Source organism: Anolis carolinensis, chromosome 3 (genome assembly GCF_035594765.1).
Source record: "Anolis carolinensis isolate JA03-04 chromosome 3, rAnoCar3.1.pri, whole genome shotgun sequence".
NCBI lineage: Eukaryota > Metazoa > Chordata > Lepidosauria > Squamata > Dactyloidae > Anolis > Anolis carolinensis.
This window is the reverse complement of record NC_085843.1, coordinates 29,851,247-29,870,177: the sequence shown is the minus strand read 5'-3', so window position 1 is coordinate 29,870,177 and position 18,931 is coordinate 29,851,247. Positions and strand designations below refer to the sequence as shown.

The window sequence follows — 18,931 nt, the reverse complement described above, 5'->3', positions numbered from 1 at the left end:
GCTCCAGTATCAGCCCAGTGATTCCTGCCATGAAAGCTTTCAACAACACTTTGGAAACATTGCTTTTTTAAAGCACTATTTTTGGCCACAACTGGCTGGAAGAACCTGGGAGACAGTCACTGTCTAAGCTCTGTTTCTATCACTCAAATGGAACTGTACACTTGGGACCTCTTCACATAGCCCTGTTTTGCTGCTTTGAGTCACGGCAAGGATGGGGTCTGCCATGAGTCAATACACAATGCATTGCAAGCCTCACCCACATTCCTCCCAATGTAAAGGGGAAGCACCGAAAGGCACTTCCTTCACCACTATGGGGAGGAAAGTGTACTTTGGATAGCTTCAACGGAGCTACCCACACTTTCCTCCCCTTTTCCCTTTATAATAGGGGAAAGGCAATGCACATTGCCTCCCTTTCTCCCATCTGATGGGGACATGGTGTCAATGCAGCCTATCCCATCTCCACTGTGTGATGGGGGAAGAAGGAAAACTATGGCGCGCCATGAGCTGCCCCGTTCACCTTTCGCCAGCAACTGCCAGAGAAACGGCTCAGCCAGTGTGAACCCTAGTTTGTTTGTCTCTCCCTAATAGAATTTCTGTCATTTTTTAAAAAAAATGAAAATTGGAGGAAAAACATGAGTGGTTGGCCAATAAACGACATAATCTAGCTACCTGAATGATCGTAAAGTAAAAACCTAGTAACTTCCTAAAATATAAAAATGGCATCTTCCATTGAGCACAAGAAGTAATGCCTATGATCATGCATACAAATGAATTGCCTATTCAATATAAATAATGAGATATCACTCATTAAGAGCGTCATTTTGCAACATAGGTAGTATGCTTGGCAGAAGAGAGAGACATTACCATCATGATGGAGAGCAACATTCTCATTTTCAAGTTTGTGTGTTTGCAAGAGCTTGCCAGAAGAATTATATGAATTCACTAGGGACCTCAGCACACTGAGGTCCTAACTGCGGGTGACAGCGGGGATTTTGCTGGGCAGTGAGGTGAATCTGTGAGGCTACAAGAGATACTGTCACCCGGCATGCCTCATCACCCGCATTGCTTCTTTCCCCATCACATGAGGGAAAGCGTCATCGCCCGGCTTCCCCCTACGCTGGCCCCGTTCCAAGCAATGAACACGGGAAACCTGTGTTCTCTAGGCTCCGTCCTAGGACGCTTCCAGGACGGTAGCAGAACAGAGTCTCACCAGAAGTAGCCCTGCCGTTGTGTGAAGGGCTCCGGTGGTCTCTACCCTGGCGCCATCCTGGAAGCATCCTACGATCGAGCAAGAAGTCAATGTGATGAAGTCATAGAACTGTTGTTGCAAGGATTTCCATAAAACATGATAAAAAAGATCTGAAAACCAAGCCTTATGAGCTGGATATGTTCAGCTTGGAGAAGAAAAACACACATGGCATGGTAATTCTCTTTGAATATCTGAAGGGATGTCATGTAGATGATGGAACAAGTTTGTTTTCTGCTGCTCTGGAGAAACAAACAAATGGCTTTAAATTTATCACAAAAAGAGGACCAACCTAAACATTAGGAAGAGCTTCTTTTTTTTCTTTAAGAACTGCTCAGCGATGGAATAAATTGCTTGCCAAGTTACCTCTGAAAAAAGCTGGGCTAGGCTTGATACAAGCTGACTAAGATGGATTTGTATTGTTATAAAATATTGATTTAGTTTCCTGTATTTGGAACATTGTAACTGACAATTTGTTTTTAACTTCAAAGATCCCTGGTACCCTGTTTATGCTGAGCTATCTACGATGCAGTAACATAGAGCCAAAAATAAAAATGATTTTTATTGAGAATTTTTCAACTGCCGTAAAAGTTACAAGTATTTGGAGAAAATATAAAAAGGAAAGGAAATAAGAAATAACAGAAAATAAACTTGTGTGGTACAGAAAAAGATACATGGAAATAGGAAGTGACTTTCAACTTTATTTTGGGTGGTTATAGATACCTATAATATAATCAAACCTCTCTCTAAGATTACATCATACACTTCGATAACGAAATTCCATTCTCAAAATTTATAGCTATCAAATCATTTTCTAGTTTGCACAAGTCAATCCAGCCTTTTTTTTTTTTTTTTTTTTAAAAGTCCCTAACAATTTTTCTCTAATTAAAGTAGATAATTTGTCCATTTCTGGTAATTCATTCAGTTATAACAACCATTCCTCTTTTGTTAATAGCATTGAATTCTTCCATCCTTGTGTATATAGTGCCACAGTGATCACATAGTATGTCATCTTTCATTATTCCTTTCCAGCTGTTCATCCATAAATTCCAAAATAAAAAAGTTCTACGTTAAATGGATGTTAACTTTTAAGATCCTCAGCCTCAAAGAATTATTTGAACTCAAAACGCTTTATCCTTTTCACATGTCCACCACATATGATAAAATGTCCCTTCATGTAATTCATTACATTACATTACATGAAAAATGAATGCCTCATAATTCAGCACATTTAATTGCATGCAGATGCTTTATATTTTATAGGATGAGTCTCTATTACTGATACTTATTTTGTTTAAAGGAAGAAAACATACGTTGTAACCATCTAATATGAAATCCATAAGGTGTCATTTTTAAAGTAATCTGAGCTGATTTCAAGGGAATACCACAACAGGAAAGACCAAGGCTCAGAGCAGCTTATATGTTGCCCATACAGTGACCCTCTCAAACTTAGAGGATTTACAGTTTAGTAGATTGTGCTAAAAGTACTTAACTTTCTAAAATAATGTGGCCCACTACAATACGTCATTTCTACCCATTTTATCAAGATGAATGCGAGCTGGAGCTAATACACTTTCCTCCTGCTGTTCCACATCTTTTAAAAGGCACATACACACGTTTCTGTGCAAGACAGCCTCTCCATCCACTTTGTAGTCAGGAGTGGTTCTGTAGACACTTTGCATGTGGTGAGCCATTTTCTCCTAAAAATCTCCTCTTCCCCTCCTCTTCAAACCTCTCTCATAGCAATCCTAAGGGGATATCTGCAGCATAATTGGATTCTGGGTCTTTTAGGCAGCTCCCTACCTTCATTTTCCTTTCAGCCATTTAATATTTCATTGGCATTGTCACCGGATTTGATTAAACAATGTGTGACATGTGCTGCGAGCCTTTCTTAGAAGAAAAATGGCAAAGGGTTTCTTCTTTTGAGTCCTTTTAAAAATAGAAGTTGTTTACTGAGCTAAAGTTTTGCTCTTATAGTTATTTAATTGAAAGCCACATTGAACTCAACAGGACTTACCTGGAAGAGTAGATAGAGAGGGAAGTCATGGGCAGCCCTCAGGTCTATCAAATCCACTATGGTACTTTATTAAACATACAATAAACTAAGTGTAAAATACTGACAGTGGTATGCTCATAGAAATAAATAAATAAATAAATAAAAACCATCCTCTGTGCAGGAATATGTTTTCAGGAACAATATACAAGTTGTGTTGCTGTGAGTTTTCCAGGCTGCATGGCCATGTTCCAGAAGCATTCTCTCCTGACGTTTTGCCCACATCTATGGCAGGCATCCTCAGAGGTTATGAGATCTGTTGGAAACTAGGCAAGTGGGGTTTATATATCTGTGGAATGTTCAGGGTGGGAGAAAGCACTTTTGTCTGCCTGAGGCAAGTGTGAATGTTGCAATTGGCCAGTTTGATTAGCATTGAATAGCCTGGCATCTTCAAAGTCTGGCTGCTTCCTGCCTGGGGGAATCGTTTGTTGGGAGGTGATTTCCTCCTTCAGCATTTGGAAAATGTTCCCTTTTTTGGACTTCAACTTCCCAAATCCCCTAATCAATATGCCTCAGCACCTACACCGTTTGGGGGTGTATTGTAGTCCAAAAAGCAATTATTGTGAGCTTTGAACAGCCCTCCCCCCCCAAGCTTTCTTAATTTCAGCAGCCTAATTACAAAAAGCAAAAGGCATCTCGGTTTCTTCCATCCCTAATTGATTTGAAGTGGGAAATCCTTTGGCTGCAGATTGCCCAGGGATTTACCAGTAGATCTCAATCTACTTTCTGCCCGTCTCTGATGGATTGGATTGTTCTGTAAATACAGCCTGGCTGTCTCAGATCATACACTGCAAGATATCCACATTCCCACTAGTTCCCCAATTTATTTTCCTTGTTTTCGTTTTTCAAAAATTCTACAAAGAAAGAGTACATAGTAACTCTGGCTAAGAAATCCTCCTTTCTTCTCATTTTTAATTATCTCATTTTTAATTACATTGCTTGTGTATATCTTTCCGCTTTGCATATCATAATGATATATGTTGATATGGTCTTGCTATAAATAAAATATATTTTGTACAAAAATGGCTTTACGGGTAAGAGAAGGTGACAATGCAGCCCATGCAAAAAGGTGACTGTCAGCTCCCTGAATCAGCAATAGCCGTGATTTGAGCCTGAGTTATGAAGCCTTCCATTTCTGCATCACTTCAAGCAATTCTGTTGGCACTATTTATAGAACACTGCTTTACAGTTCTATTAGCATATCTTTCCTCTGAGGATCAACGTGACTAACCCAAGCGTAAAGTCTTGCCTATTTGGATCTGTGCAGCAAGGCTTGCATAAAACCAGCCGTCCTGGAGAGGAATGTTCGAATAACTTCCAACGAGATGGGGTTGCATCTCAAAAGAGACTGTCTACAAAATGCCATTTACGTACAAGCTTAATGGGCGGAAAGAGTTACCAGTGCTCCTTAGTGAAACAGATCCGATGGTCCAAATTCGGTAGTGACAATCTTGATTACCGGTAATCCTCTGTGCTGTCTTTCAGCTTCTTTTAAAATGTCCCTGTTTCTTCCTCTTCCTCTTACTTTTCCACTTTACTCCAGCTCACTTTGGTTGCTGCAAATGGAGTCCAAAGTGCAAGTGTGATTTGTACTCAATTAACTAAATGTGGCTAAAGATGAGGAGGAGGTGGAAGCTTGCCCAGACAAAAGCAAACGCCTGCAGCCTCTCCCAACTTGTGCCTTTTGCTATTTTGACCACTCTCTGATGGTGTTTGACAACATGTGCTTCAGTTTTTAAACTGTGAAATATTGGGGGGGCATTGTTAAACCATGAGATGGATTGGATTAATATTTATTCTGTAATCCTCTAGACTGTTGCTTGCCATTCAAGTCCCATGTGCCAGTTGTATATGCGTTGCTGCAGATGGAAACAAGGTACCAATAATCATCAGAAGCAGTAGTGATGAAAGTACAAAGACATTGCAAACAGGAAGTGGGGAGGGGAAGAGACTGAAAACAGGCCAACTGGTAGCCATGCATAGGCTATGCATTTGGCATCTTTTTGTTACTGAGGAAAGGTAAGTCTACAACCCATTTACAATCACAAGCAAAAGCATGCCATGAATATATTTAACTGCATGCGAGAAAGAATGCAGGGCCACAATCTGCCTTCCCCATTTAGAAACCAAAAACAAAGAGGAAATGGGAAGGAGAAGGTAATTTTTTTTTAAAAAAAAATAATCTAGATTTTCTATGGGTCTAGGAGTGGTTGGCACAGTTTTCTTGATCAAAAATAGATAATGCCATAATATTTATGGAAACAATAGCTCATTGGCAGATGAGTGTATAGACCAGGCATAGGCAAACTTAGGCCCTCCAGATGTTTTGGATTTCAACTCTCAGAAATCCCAGCCAGCTTACTGACTATTAGGAATTATGGAGTTGAAGTCCAAAACACCTGGAGGGCTGAAGTTTTCCTGTGCCTGCTATAGACCTAGATGCAAGGATTGTGATGTCAAGATTGTATTGTAGTGTTATGGTTGTGATCCAAAGCAGCCAAAGATGTGCTGGTGCAAACAGTATGTATTGAACTCTGTTGTTGCAAGATGACATAATTCTTCCTTCTAATCAGTGGTTCTCAGCCTGTGGTCCCCAGATGTTTTTGGCCTGCAACTTCCAGAAATCCCAGCCAGTTTATTAGCTGTTAGGATTTATGGGAGTTGAAGGCCAAAACATTTGGGGACCCAGGTTGAGAACCACTGTCCTAGATATTAGAGGAGACTGAGAGCAAAACTCATCAAGTGATGTTGCATTCACCTAATTCTATTCAAACTTTCTAGTTAAAGGGGGGACATTACTAGTGCACACTACTGGCGCCAATGCCATGGGTGGTGAATCAGCTCCAATTTTTAGTCTCAGTTTTAAAGGAGGCATCCAAGGTGCTAAAACTGTTTTGAGGAGAGGAGCTAGCACCTTGGAAAGATCATGTAAAGTTCGGGCTAAAAGCCCCAGCACTGGACATTAACCTATTGCTGTGAGATGTTTACCAACTAAATGAACTCAAAATTAACTCCAACCCAAAAACTGCTCTCCAGCAAGCAGGTATCTGCAGCACTCACAATTATTTGTTCTTGCTAGGGCAGCTCCTAGCACCTTTTCCATCCCCTGGGAAGACTAATTTCTTTGGATGTATGTCTCTTACTGCCTTCCAGATGGCAGCAGGTTTCTTAACAAGCTCTCTAATCTTCCTATTCCCTTTGGGACTTCGTTTCGCCCTTATCTTGTCACATCTGGTTTTCTCCAAGCGGGTGATTTGAATTAGGCACATCAAATACGACTTCTCCAAGATTTCACCCACCTTCAAGGTCTGTTTTAAACTGAGCAATTTCATCCAAAGATACATTACTTGAACATTGTCTTGCACACACACACAGTTAATATGCTGCAAATGGTCAGTTTGTGTGACAAAAACTGCAATTAAATTGCCACGAAAGCACAAGCAACTTTTGTTTTGTCCTAAAAGTCCATTAATGCACATCACGGAGGCTCTCTCTATGGTCTCTGGAGTCTTTTAGCTCAGGAGATGCAGCTTTTCATGGCCTTCCAATTGCTTCCATTATAGCGCCTAAAATGAATTAAGAGGATTCCCACAAGAAGGAAGGTTAAATCAATGGTATATGGAAGTGGGAGTGGATTTGCAAGGTTTGCCATAGATTGGCTGAAGGCTTTGGAACACTGCCTTTAAGCTTACACTTTCCATGTGGTGGAGGATCATGTGTGTGGTGGTTGCAAAATTAAAATCTGCTTCTTGCTAGAAGTCAGCTATCAAAGACTTGGCCATTGTGCACACATTGATATGTAAATATGACCCTTCTGTACACCTGTAGCTTTTGGCTATGAACCCTTCTCTCCCTGCTCATGGGTAGGCATGACTGAGTGGGGATTCAAACTCTGATCTCTAGTGCCATAGTCCAATGTTCAAACCTCTACTCTCTTTATTATTTTCCCACTTTCCAAATTCACAATGATTTCCTGGACATTCACAGGCACCCATTGCTCATCATTTATTATTTTTATATTAGAGAATTATCCATCCTTTCTTTTGCTAAAGCCTAAAACCTTCCCATTTTCTCTTGCCTGCCCAGCCCCTCTTTAGAATCAAAGCAGTTCACATTCTTCTGACTTTCCCCTATTTCTGACAGTGCGTCAGGAGCTTGTCATAGCAGGAAAACATCATTGTCACAACAGATTTCTTTGGCATATCAGGATCTAGATTTTGCCTCACTCTTTGCTGTAGTTTCTTCAGGATAGAGTTACACAACTATTCTGCTTCTACATCTCTGGGCATCCACAGTATCCTCCCCAATTTACCAAATACAGTACTACATTGTTTTGATCTCAAATTGTAAGTACTGAATACCTCCTTGTACTATGTTTTGCATAATCCAGTGTTATGTGACATATTCCAATCAGCAAGTACATTTTTAATGTAATGTCACTTTATAGTCATTACTGGGGTAAAATACTCAATTATACATATTTAATATGGGCAAGTAGTGTACCTAACTAGATTCTGGTTATCTGTAAGTTGCCTCCTAGTTCTAAGTTTAACTTTCACAAGAAGTGGTGCAGCCTGAGTCAAGTCAGTTGCCCAAATCTAACTTTAGGCCAAAGCTGTTGTTAGCTTCTGTGACAGTGGATGGTATATCTGGTCTGTGTTTTGGTTTGATCTTTAAAGAACTATTGAAGTTGCTGTTGTTGCTGTTTTTGTTTTTGTTGTTGTTGTTGTTGTTGTTGTTGCTGCTGCTACTGCTGCTGCTGTTGTGTTTATTATGTTTATTTATACCCCATTTTTTAAATCTCTACAACAGAGACTCAACGCGGCTTACAATAATTCTGGTGTTATTCTGGTGATAGTGTCCAGCACCTTGGATAGTTCTTTTAAAGCTGAGGTTGTAACCTATGAATTCATCACTCCACTGATATAGAAACCAATTGTTAATGCTTGGTTAATGTGGTGAATTACTTGCTTCCCTTCAGGTGATCTCAGTCTCATCTGGTTCAGATATGGTAGTATAATATTGGCTTCCCATGTGAACACGGGAAGGTTCATGAAGGCCAAATACATATAGCCCTAAGGCCATACTGCAGTGGTCCTCAACCCGTGGGTCCCCAGGTGTTTTGGTCTACAACCCCCAGAAATCCCAGTCAGTTTACCAGTTTAGGATTTCTGGGAGTTGGTGGCCAAAACATCTGGGGACCCCAGGTTGAGAACCACTGCCCTGCTGGAATCCCCCCTTCTCTCCAAAGTTTGAAACATTGTGATTATAGCTTTGTGGGAAATAACAGATGGGCATGGACTGGAATTTGCTCCTCTCACTTGAGGAACTCATTCCTAATTCTCCTCTCTTGGCCAATCTAGTGCCTACTGCATCTGTGTGCAAGACACTTTAAGAGAAGGAGATGGAGCACATCCCCCAGTATCACGACTGATAGAAGAAACCAGTGGATCACCATAGTTCCTGGCCTCCATTCTCTTGGCAATGAAGAATTTCAAAGCTTTTGGAACTGGCTGCTAACAGAAGGGCCATGAGCCAAAGGCCTTCACATTATGCAAGTTTTATTTAGGGTGCCTTCAGAACTACTTGCTGCTCAATGGGAGAGGAGTGACAGTCTTTAGAATTGATGGTTGAATAGCTTTATTTTAGTTTAGAATGGGTTATAGTCATTACCTCTAACCCAGATTAGCAAATCAACATAAAGTCATCACACTCTGCCTATTGGAAAGGCCAGCATTGCCACTGAGTCCTTTGCAGAAGAGAGATTTAAACTTCCAAATTCAACTACTCATTTAAAGTAGACTGTCCTACTTTCCCAGCTTGAATCTTTCCAGGCCTGATTTCCATACAATCCACCCAATACAGAAAACTTGGTTTCATTAAAACAATCGAAAATCCGAAAACTAGGTTGCTTGTCTCTTGGTTTCAATGCTGCTTTATGGGAGGTTTTGCATTCTCCTTATTTCCTGTTTTCAACACATGCAGGAAGAAAGAATACTCAGTTCTGAAATTAATGTCATAAGAAGCCAAACAGGAAATGTGTTTAAATAATTTCAGTTGCACTGCTCTATTTTATTCTATTTGATGCATCAGATATAATTGCTGCTAACACTGTGAATAAGGCATTCATGTTTAGTAACCTTAGTCAGCAATTCAAAATATACTTACTAGTGTACAGGACTATCATATGCAATGGGAATGGCTTATATGTAGGCAGGTATATTATTGCCTTTAATATTCGTTATAAAGGATGATCCAAGAAAAAAAAAGATGATGCCCCAACCCAAACAGTGTTGTGGACTGCAGACAGGATTAAGGAAAACAATTCTTTCCCAATAGGATTTGAAAAATCAAAACACCAAGGGGTTTTCTTGGCAAGCTTTATTCAGAGTGGGAGGTTAAGCGAGTGTGACATACTCAAGATAGCTCAGCTGGTTTCCATGGCTGAACAGGGATTCGAACCTTGGTTTCCAGTCATAGTCCAATGCTCAAACCACTGCATTGGCTCTCTTTTTGTAAGATCACGTTCTTAAATATAAGGCAACTTTACACGGAAGCAGACAGTTGGTGCAGCCAATTTGTCTACTCTGACAAGTCATGGTTCTTTAAGAAAGAACTTTCTCAGATCAAGTTTGGCTGCTGATGGAAGGTTGCAATCCAAAACTTTTTGCATGCAAAACATGTGCAGTGCCATTAAGCTGCGCTTCCTTGCTGAAGTTACTTTTGTTGCTGTGTTTTTGGTTGAAAAATGGTTGCTTATGAAAAACAGTAGACCATGTTTTTTTATAAATGTCAGTGGTCAAGTGAACATATGAACCAAACAGCCATTCTGTGCTCCAACAAAGTCCTACCTAGTCCAGCATTCAGTTTTCACACATGTGGACGTATTGAGGCACTTGCACCTACCTACTCATCTTATTTATTATTTTATTGTGTCTTATTCTAATAACACAATTTGAAACTCCCTTTTCTCCAATGATGGGGCTCAAGACAGATAACAATGTATTTAAAACAATACATATTAAAAATAATGCAAAAGAATTTCTAAAAGTAGGAACGAAGGGATCCTATATATGATATGGTATTGGATGCCATTCACAAGATTCAATTTTTCACATGTAATGTAAATTTATTTCCTATATGAATTGTATATGATGCTATAGTGTTGTAAATTAAAACATATTTTATAATTATTTTATAAGTTATAAAATATTGAAACCCCTTTGTGACTTTTGGCCCACCCTGTAAATGGCACAAAAATGTTTTGACCTGCGGACTGAAAGAGAACAAGGAAGGGGCTACCCTGGCTTTCCTAAGTTTGGGAGCAATCATTGAGAAGGCCATCATGCTTGTTCCCACAAAATGAGCCTGAAAAGGTGGTGGGACAGAGAAAAGGGCCTCTCCAGATTATCTTAGTGGTTTGATCATGGCATCTGCAATGACAGATACAATTTTTCAAATGACCTCGGCTCAAGACCACACATATTCTCCAACAACAGGCATTCAGAGGCATAATGTGTTGTCGAAGGCTTCCATGGCCGGAATCAGAGTTGCTGTGAGTTTTTCTGGCTTTTTGGCCATGTTCCAGAAGCATTCTCTCCTGACATTTCATCCACATCTATGTTCCTTGATTCATATTTGAGTGTTGCATTCAGAGGCATAACTGGCAAAAGTTCTATAATATCCTGCCCTTCCTTATACCTGGTTATAAAACAAGGTTTCCTGATAACTTCTCCAGAGCTTCTGGTTCTTGCATTTGTGTCTCTAAGCTTGTGGATGTTTGGTAGAAGATACCAACAATATCCAAAATCATTTATAGTCCTAATGGCTGTGTGGAACTGATCCTACTGTTAGCCTTTATGTTGGACCCTAGGACTGTAACACATACATGAAATCTGTGTAAGACATACAAGGCATCTCCTATTATACATCTCCCTGATCCTAGTCCTTTATCTATGGTCTATTATTGACTCTCCAAACAAACTTCACAGAAGAGATATCAAAAAAAGATGGCAAAAGGTTTAACTCTATAAAGGACAGTCCTTGGTTTGGAGGTGCCCGTAATTTTGTAGTGATTTGGAGGGACTGATCCACTCAAGTCAGTTTAGGTTCAAGAAATACTGTAGTGAGATTAACTGATGGGTCAGATGATAAATTGATGGAAAAGGAACAGAGAAACATAAACAGACAAATAAAGTGTTCTCATGTTCCTTCAGCTGAACACTAACACAGCTTCCTTACAGATGGTCCCCAGATGCTACCTTGTTCTCTTAGCTCTACATGGCTGCCTTGTACTTGGGCAAGGCTTTGGCATTCTCCTTCCCAGGACAATGAAATATCAATCCCTTCCATGTGGATTCTATATATCTTAACAGGATAAGCCTTCTAGAAGCCATGAGACCACACTCACAGATTTGGGGAGGGCGCAATCGTCCTCTTCCTCCTACCGCCATCAAAGAGGGACTTTCTTATCTGGAACAGGACTAACACAAACATCCTGGCTGCCTTTCTGTTTACCTTTAGGCTTAAATCTCTTTACTAATTAACTTGAGCAGAATAAACTGAAGTTATGAAACATGAGATTTAAAGGACTCTAGTAGAGGTATATGTGTAATCATAAGAAGTGTGCATGGAGGATGAGAAGTCCAGCTACTATACTCTTCACCAGTCTTTCTCAAAGCCATCCTGCTATTCCAGTCCAAGTCTGGTTGAAAGATAAAACAAACAAACAAACAACCATATAATGGGAGAGCATTATAACATGGTTGCCGGTATATTTCTTCCCTTGTTACAATCTTTACAGTGAAATATAATCAGCTTTCCATGTTTGCTGGGGTTAGGTGCACAGGACCCCATGAAAGTGAAAAACCACAAATAAAAATATCTTTTCTTTTACCTAAAACAGTGATTCTCAACCTGTGGGTCCCCAGATGTTTTGGCCTTCAACTCCCAGAAATCCTAACAGCTGGTAAACTGGCTGGGATTTCTGGGAGTTGTAGGCTAAAACACCTGGGGACCCACAGGTTGAGAACCTCTGACCTAAGAGAACATTTCTCCATGAATGTCTAGGTTCTCCAGCACAACTTTGTGGTCAACTTTCCCTAAACTGGCTATAGCATTGCACTGGAGGACCTACAGATTCTTAGAGAGAACATTTTAAATCAAAATTATGAATAATAAAATCCACCAAAGTCAAACCTGCAAGTGTAGAGGCTCGACTGTATGTTGTTGTTGTTTATTTCAGTTATAATAATTGTTTCTAAATTGCATCTTTACATCTAAAGTAGCATGTGCAAATGTCCAAATGTGTGTCCTTTTTCTTTTAGTGAAGCATGTCCTTTTTGTGAGATGTGGCATGAACGGCTTACCATTTCTTTTGGAATGCAGAATGTTTAGCCTGAAGCAAAGGCATAAAAGAAACAGGAAGGTGTTACTGTTTTGATCAATGGAAGAAAGAACAGTAGAGTTGTGTGTCTTTTGTCTAGGCCCCTTATCCATGCAAACTCTGTGCACATTGTCATTTTTTATGGCATCTTACCAGTTTGGAAGACAGGGATTCAATCACCTTGAAGCACTCAGGTGCATAATGACTTCTTGACATGGTTCAAAGACTCGGGAAGCATTGTCCATTCCTGTATGACGTTCTCAGCTTTTTGCTGGGTTGATTTTCAATCTTCTCTCAAACCAACTGTTATTATTCATGTGAGAAATGAAACGGTGTTGCTGTCAAAGACTGGCTGACTTGATGTTGACTAAGAATAGGCAGGCATGACTATGATCACAGCTTCAGAATGGAATAAGACTCAGCTACTTTAATATATTCAGCGTGGAGACTCCCTTTGAAGATGGCACAGAAAATTCAGTAGCATGTGGCTGCTTTTGCTGCAACTTAAAAGATGAGTTATTTTTTATCAGTTCTGCCCCAGCTGTAATGGTGGCTGTTGCATTGCTAGGATCAATTCCAAATCCTGGTATTAACCTCAGATTCACTTTTATTTTAAGAACTGACTATAAAAGAGATAGGCAATCTGGTACCCTCCAGGTTACAACTCTCGTGACCATTGACCATTAGTCATTCATTCTGGCTGGGGTTTAACGGAGTCAGAAGCCAAAATATTTGGAAGACACAAAGGTCCCTTCCACACAGCTGAATGAAATCCCACATGTTCTGCTTTAAACCGGAATATATGACAGTGTGGACTCAGATAACCCAGTTCAAAGCAGATCTTGTGGGATTTTCTGCCTTGATATTCTGAGTTATATGGATGCATGGAAGGGTCCAAGGTTGCTTAACTAGACTAACACTCTTATGAACCTACCTGTTAATGGTGTTAAGATCACCAACAGAGATTTATTCATGTGTCTGGTACTGAAACAGGGTTTTTTCAGTAGTGATTGCAACCCTATATGATTTCATTCTGAGACAGATATAACTGGCTTTATCTCTATTGCTTATAAGAGTCCTGAACACATATTTACCACCATAGGCCACACAACCAACCTAAACAACTTTGTAAACTCCAGTTGGCTTCTGTAAATTAATGTGGATTTTTTCCAGATTTTATGTCATTATATAATTTTTTACCTAAAAATGTTGGTTCAATATATTGATGTTAGGTTTAATTCACTGATGTAAGGTTTAATTTGATGTTAGGTTATAATGCTGTTTTCATATGTGGGGTTTTTCTGGGATTCTATGTCGGTATTTGTTGGTTTTTGTGAAGGCTTTGAATGTTTGCCATTGTATGTTGGAATCCACCCTGAGTCTCTTTAGGGAGATAGGGCAGAATGGAGATAAAGTTTTATTATTTATTACTATTTGTTTTCTTTAGCAAAGGATTTTTCCTTACATATGCTGCTTTTTAAAAGATTTAACTGACTTATGATTAGATGGATTTGCTCTATTTGTATGGGATTGTATGTTTTATGATGGAGAGAGATAGACAGACAGACAGATGAAAGAATTGTTATGTGCTTTTAAGTAATTTCCAATGTATTGGAACCCCAAATATATCATAGGGTTTTCTTGGCAATATTTGTTCAGAGTGTGGTTGTTTTTGTCTTCCTCTAAAGCTATGATAAAATGACTTCACAAGATGATGAGAAAAATGGGGAAAGGAAAGGAGAAGGGAGGACCAACATCAGTTTTTATTTTTCTGGAAAGCAATTGTTTAAAAGTAGAATTAAGATTAGTCATAATGCAGGACCAACCCTCTAGTTAGGATTAATGCAAGACAAGAGTGAAATCCCACATCAAGAGACAAGGCAGATTCCAGGGACAAAGAAGCAGATTTGCACCAAGAAAGTGAGCACGGCATTAAAAGCAGGGCCATAACAACTGATGTAAACTCCTATTTTTGACTGTGCATCTTTCAAAATACTTAAGGTTTTGAGCCTAATGCCAGATGGCACCAGATATTCTCATTGGAGAGCAGAAATGAAACAATTGTACCAATAATGTAACCCTATGTTGCTGTTTCTTTTAATAGGTGGAGGAGGCAGAAGAGGTGAGGGATCATGCTAATGTTGATTTGCCAAAATCAAACCTCTTACAGATGGTTTTCACATCTGAAGGAAAACAGAAAAATAGCAATCCTGTTTCATTTGTTTAAGTTAAACAGCCATTGAACCATAGTTAATCAAACAAAGCAAAACATGCATCTTAGAGTGCATGCTTTGTATGTCTGAAGATGCTCATCAAGGTGGTTGTTGTATGTGGAGCATCTACTTTCCATCATAAGTGCCTTAATATTTTTCAAAGGATTCTTTCTATTCAACTGATCAGAAGAATATCCGTGCTGAATTTCTATTTCCCCAAAGCTGGATTCCTTTCATGGGCCCTTCTCATCTCTCCCTGGAAAGCAGGAGAGCTTAACGGTGTGTGTGAATGCCTCTCCTATACAACGTATAATTTTCATTAATTGTTTAAAGTGCTCTAATTTTTAGACTGTCTTGAAAGGATCTTTGTTTACACTGATAGCAGAGGGTAATATTTCCATCACGAGTAACCATGGCAATGAATAATTCTGTTCTCAGATTTGGTGCCAGCTGCTGTTGTGTCTTGATGGTAGCTTGTTAATGAGAGATTTTACATGCATTAGAAAGGGAGATCTTTCCCCGGTTGTAGAATTAGCTTGCAGTTTCTTTAATGTATATTCTTTTGATTTTCAAGAGGAAAGGGTTTTTAGCCACTGACTTTCTTTTATTCACGAAACACTTTTAAAAAGCATATCCGGTCAGCTAAAAGTAGTACTTTTATGATGAAAAACAACTTTATGTTTTCAAATTGGCTAGCTTCCCCCACCCATTAAAACACACCTTTTAGTTTAGTTCCATACACTTTTACCCAGAAATTGATCACATTATTTCAAATCATTTTTTCCTTGGAAAAAATACTAAAGGTTGAATATTCCTTTTCAAAATGATTGGAAGCATACGCGTTTTGGATTTTGGATTTTTCTGATTTTCAAATGCGTGTATTTTCATATACATACCTAATGAAAGGAGCCCCTGGTGGTGCAGAGGATTAAACCACTGAGCTGCTGAACTGCTGACCAAAAGGTTGGCAGTTTGAATCCAGGGAGCGGGGTGAGCTTCTGCTGTTAGTCCCAGCTTCTGCCAACCTAGCAGTTCGAAAACATGCAAATGTGAGTAGATCAATAGGTATTGCTCTGGCAGGACGGTAACAGTGCTCCATGCAGTCATGCTGGCCACATGACTTTGGAGGTGTCTACAGACAATGCCAGCTCTTTGGCTTAGAAATGGAGATGAGCCCCAACCCCCAGAGTCAGACACGAATAGATTTAATGTTGGGGGAAAACCTTTACCTTTATCTTACCTAATGAAATACCTTAGAGATTGGATCCAAGTCTAAACATGAAACTCATTTATGTTTCATATATATCTTATATACATAGCCTGGAGATAATTTTATACACAATATTTTAATACTTTTGAACATAGTTTATGTACACTCAACTATCAAACAGCAAAGGTGTCATAATCTCTCACACCCACGTGGATAACGTTGGAATTTGAGGTATTTCGCATTTTCTAATTCCAAATAAGGGATGCTCAAACCTGTACTTAGAATTGCCATCGGATGTTCTCCTGTGTTGCTCAGACATGTTAATATCACACTACAGTGCCATTGTAAAATACTGTTTATAATCTTACATTAATGGCGTTCCCATTTGTTTTACAGATTAAGGATCGAATTATTTGCTAATTTTCCTATCAGAGGAAGCAACAAGTAACTTTACCAGCATTCTTCCCACTGCAAGGAAGTCTTAGAAAGCCATATAATTTTTGAAACCTACTCAGAAATTGGACTCATTTTACACAAAATTCATACATGGTTGCTTTGAACAGAAAACAGCATTTTCTGTGCAGGGACCAACATTTAAAGAATGATATTATGGAGAAGTATTATTTTCTGCACAAAATGCTGTTTCCTATGCAGAAAATGCTACTTTCTGTGCAAACCAACTGCATGTAAATTGTGCATATGTAAGTCCTGAACTTTGAAAAATCTGATTGTTCTAAGTTTCTTCTCATCAGGGTTTCTTAAATTTTCAAAAAATCATGACTAAAGTCCTGTTACAATATTGTATGCTGTCTTAGGACCTTCTATTTTTCTATTTACATTTCATAGAAACATATAGTGGGAAGCCATCCAAATCGTGGGTCATCCAGCCCAATCCACTGCCAAGAAGCAAGAAAATTGCATTCAAAGCACCCCCAATAGATGGCCATCCAGCTTCTGCTTAAAAGCCTCCAAAGAAGGAGTCCGAGGCAGAGAGTTCCACTGCTGAACAGCTCTCACAGTTAGGAAGATCTTCCTAATGTTCAATCTCCTTTCCTGTAGTTTGAAGCCATTGTTCCGTGTTGTAGTCTCCAGGGCAGCAGAAAACAAACTTGCTCCCTCCCATATTTGTAGATGGCTATCATGTCTCCTCTCAGCCTTCTCTTCTGCAGGCTAAACATGCCCAGCTCTTTAAACTGCTCCCCACAGGGCTTGTTCTCCAGACCCTTGATCATTTTATTCGCCCTCCTCTGGACACTTTCCAGATTGTCGACATCTCCCTTCAATTGTGGTGCCCAGAATTGGACACAGTATTCCAGGTGTGGTCTGACCAAGGCAGAATAGAGGGGGAGCATGACTTCCCTGGATCTAGATGCTATACTCCTATTTATGCAGTTCAAAATCCCATTGGCCTTTTTAAAGACTGCATCACATTGTTGGGTCATGTTGGCTCTTGTTGTCTATGAGGACTCAAAGATCTTTTTCACACATACTGCTGTCAAGCCAGGCATCCCCCATTCTGTATCTTTGCATTTCATTTTTTCTGCTTAAGTGGAGTATCTTGCATTTGTCCCTGTTGAACTTCATTTTGTTAGTTTCAGCCCATCTCTCTAATCTTTTAAGATCGCTTTGAATTCTGCTCTTGTGGTCCAGAATATTAACTATCCCTCCCAATTTGGTGTCGTCTGCAAACTTGATGATCGTGCCTTCTAGCCCTTCATCTAAGTCATTAATAAAGATGTTGAACAGAACCGGCCCCAGGAAGGAACCCTGCGGCACTCCACTTGTCACTTCTTTCCAGGATCAAGAGGAAGCATTGGGGAGCCCCGTTCGGTTAATCCACTTAACGAATTACAGATCCACCTAACAGTAGTTTTATCTATCACACATTTGACTGGTTTGTTTGCCAGAAGGTCATGGGGGACCTTGTCGAAGACCATACTAAAGTCCAGATATGCTACATTTAAGATCATGCCAGTACCATCACTGCCATAATCACAGATATCCCCACCTTAAAATCCTGGCAGCTACACAAAGAGAGTTCTATGGTACTGAGGATCAAAATACATGTCCAGACCCCTCCTTCGAGTAAGCAGTTGTACAACAAAGAGTTGCAACAGGAACCACATAATCCTTACTTCTGTTAGTTGCATTGCCACTCACTGGTGGGAGGAGGCTGGGAATGTCATCCTTCAGCACCCCTTTCATCAATGCCACAGAACAGGATCATTCTGTAGAGTTGCTGGGATTTTAAGGTGGGTTTCAGGGAAAACAATGTATAGTTACACCATACAGTATCTTGGCCAATGCGAGTGGGGCTTGGCAATTTTGGAATATTTTGTAATATTCTTTTCCTATTATAGGTATGTTTGTGTGTGAAATTTGAAATTTTTAAAAATACCCACAGCTTTGGAAATGGTTTTTTGTGAAGTTGTTTCCTGAATGTAGTAAAGTGCAATCTTTCCAAAAGATGATTTTATCATATGAAAAGTGAAAGACAACATCTGCTCATGGCATTTTTTCAGTCCTCAAAGCAGACGTGTAAAGTCCAAATGATAAGAGCAGTGCACTGAGTTTACTGGCTAGGGGGAAAAGGTCTCCCAGACATTAACTCTCTGCAATCCCCCCCTCCCCCCAAAAAAATCATGTCAAGGACAAACTGATTTTGAAGCAAAAATAAATATTTATCTGTGTTGTCGAAGGCTTTCATGGCTGGAATCACAGGGCTGATGTGAGTTTTCTGGGCTGTATGGCCATGTTCCAGAAGCATTCTCTCCTGAGGGAGGCATCCTGAGGCATCCTAAGGCATCCTCGAAGGTTGTGAGAT

General features: G+C 39.7%; 2 long non-coding RNA genes across 3 annotated transcripts in view; one reads left to right on the top strand and one right to left on the bottom strand.

Moving 5' to 3' along the window:
• The first annotated feature begins 2,095 nt into the window (after window positions 1-2,095).
• On the top strand, window positions 2,096-14,332 carry LOC134297370 (uncharacterized). Its single transcript, XR_010004086.1, has 2 exons — window positions 2,096-5,318; window positions 7,386-14,332. It is a non-coding gene; the product is annotated as an uncharacterized LOC134297370 (long non-coding RNA).
• Window positions 12,519-18,931, bottom strand: part of LOC103278433 (uncharacterized) — a 30,546-nt gene continuing 24,133 nt past the window's right edge. Inside the window, exons 3-4 of one of the 2 annotated variants that reach the window (XR_010004085.1) lie at window positions 15,794-15,922; window positions 12,519-12,987 (exon numbers count right to left, since the gene is read on the bottom strand). This is a non-coding gene — a long non-coding RNA (uncharacterized LOC103278433). Of the gene's footprint in view, window positions 13,188-15,793; window positions 15,923-18,931 lie in introns of both variants that reach the window. The other variant, XR_506049.3, reaches the window with a different exon arrangement.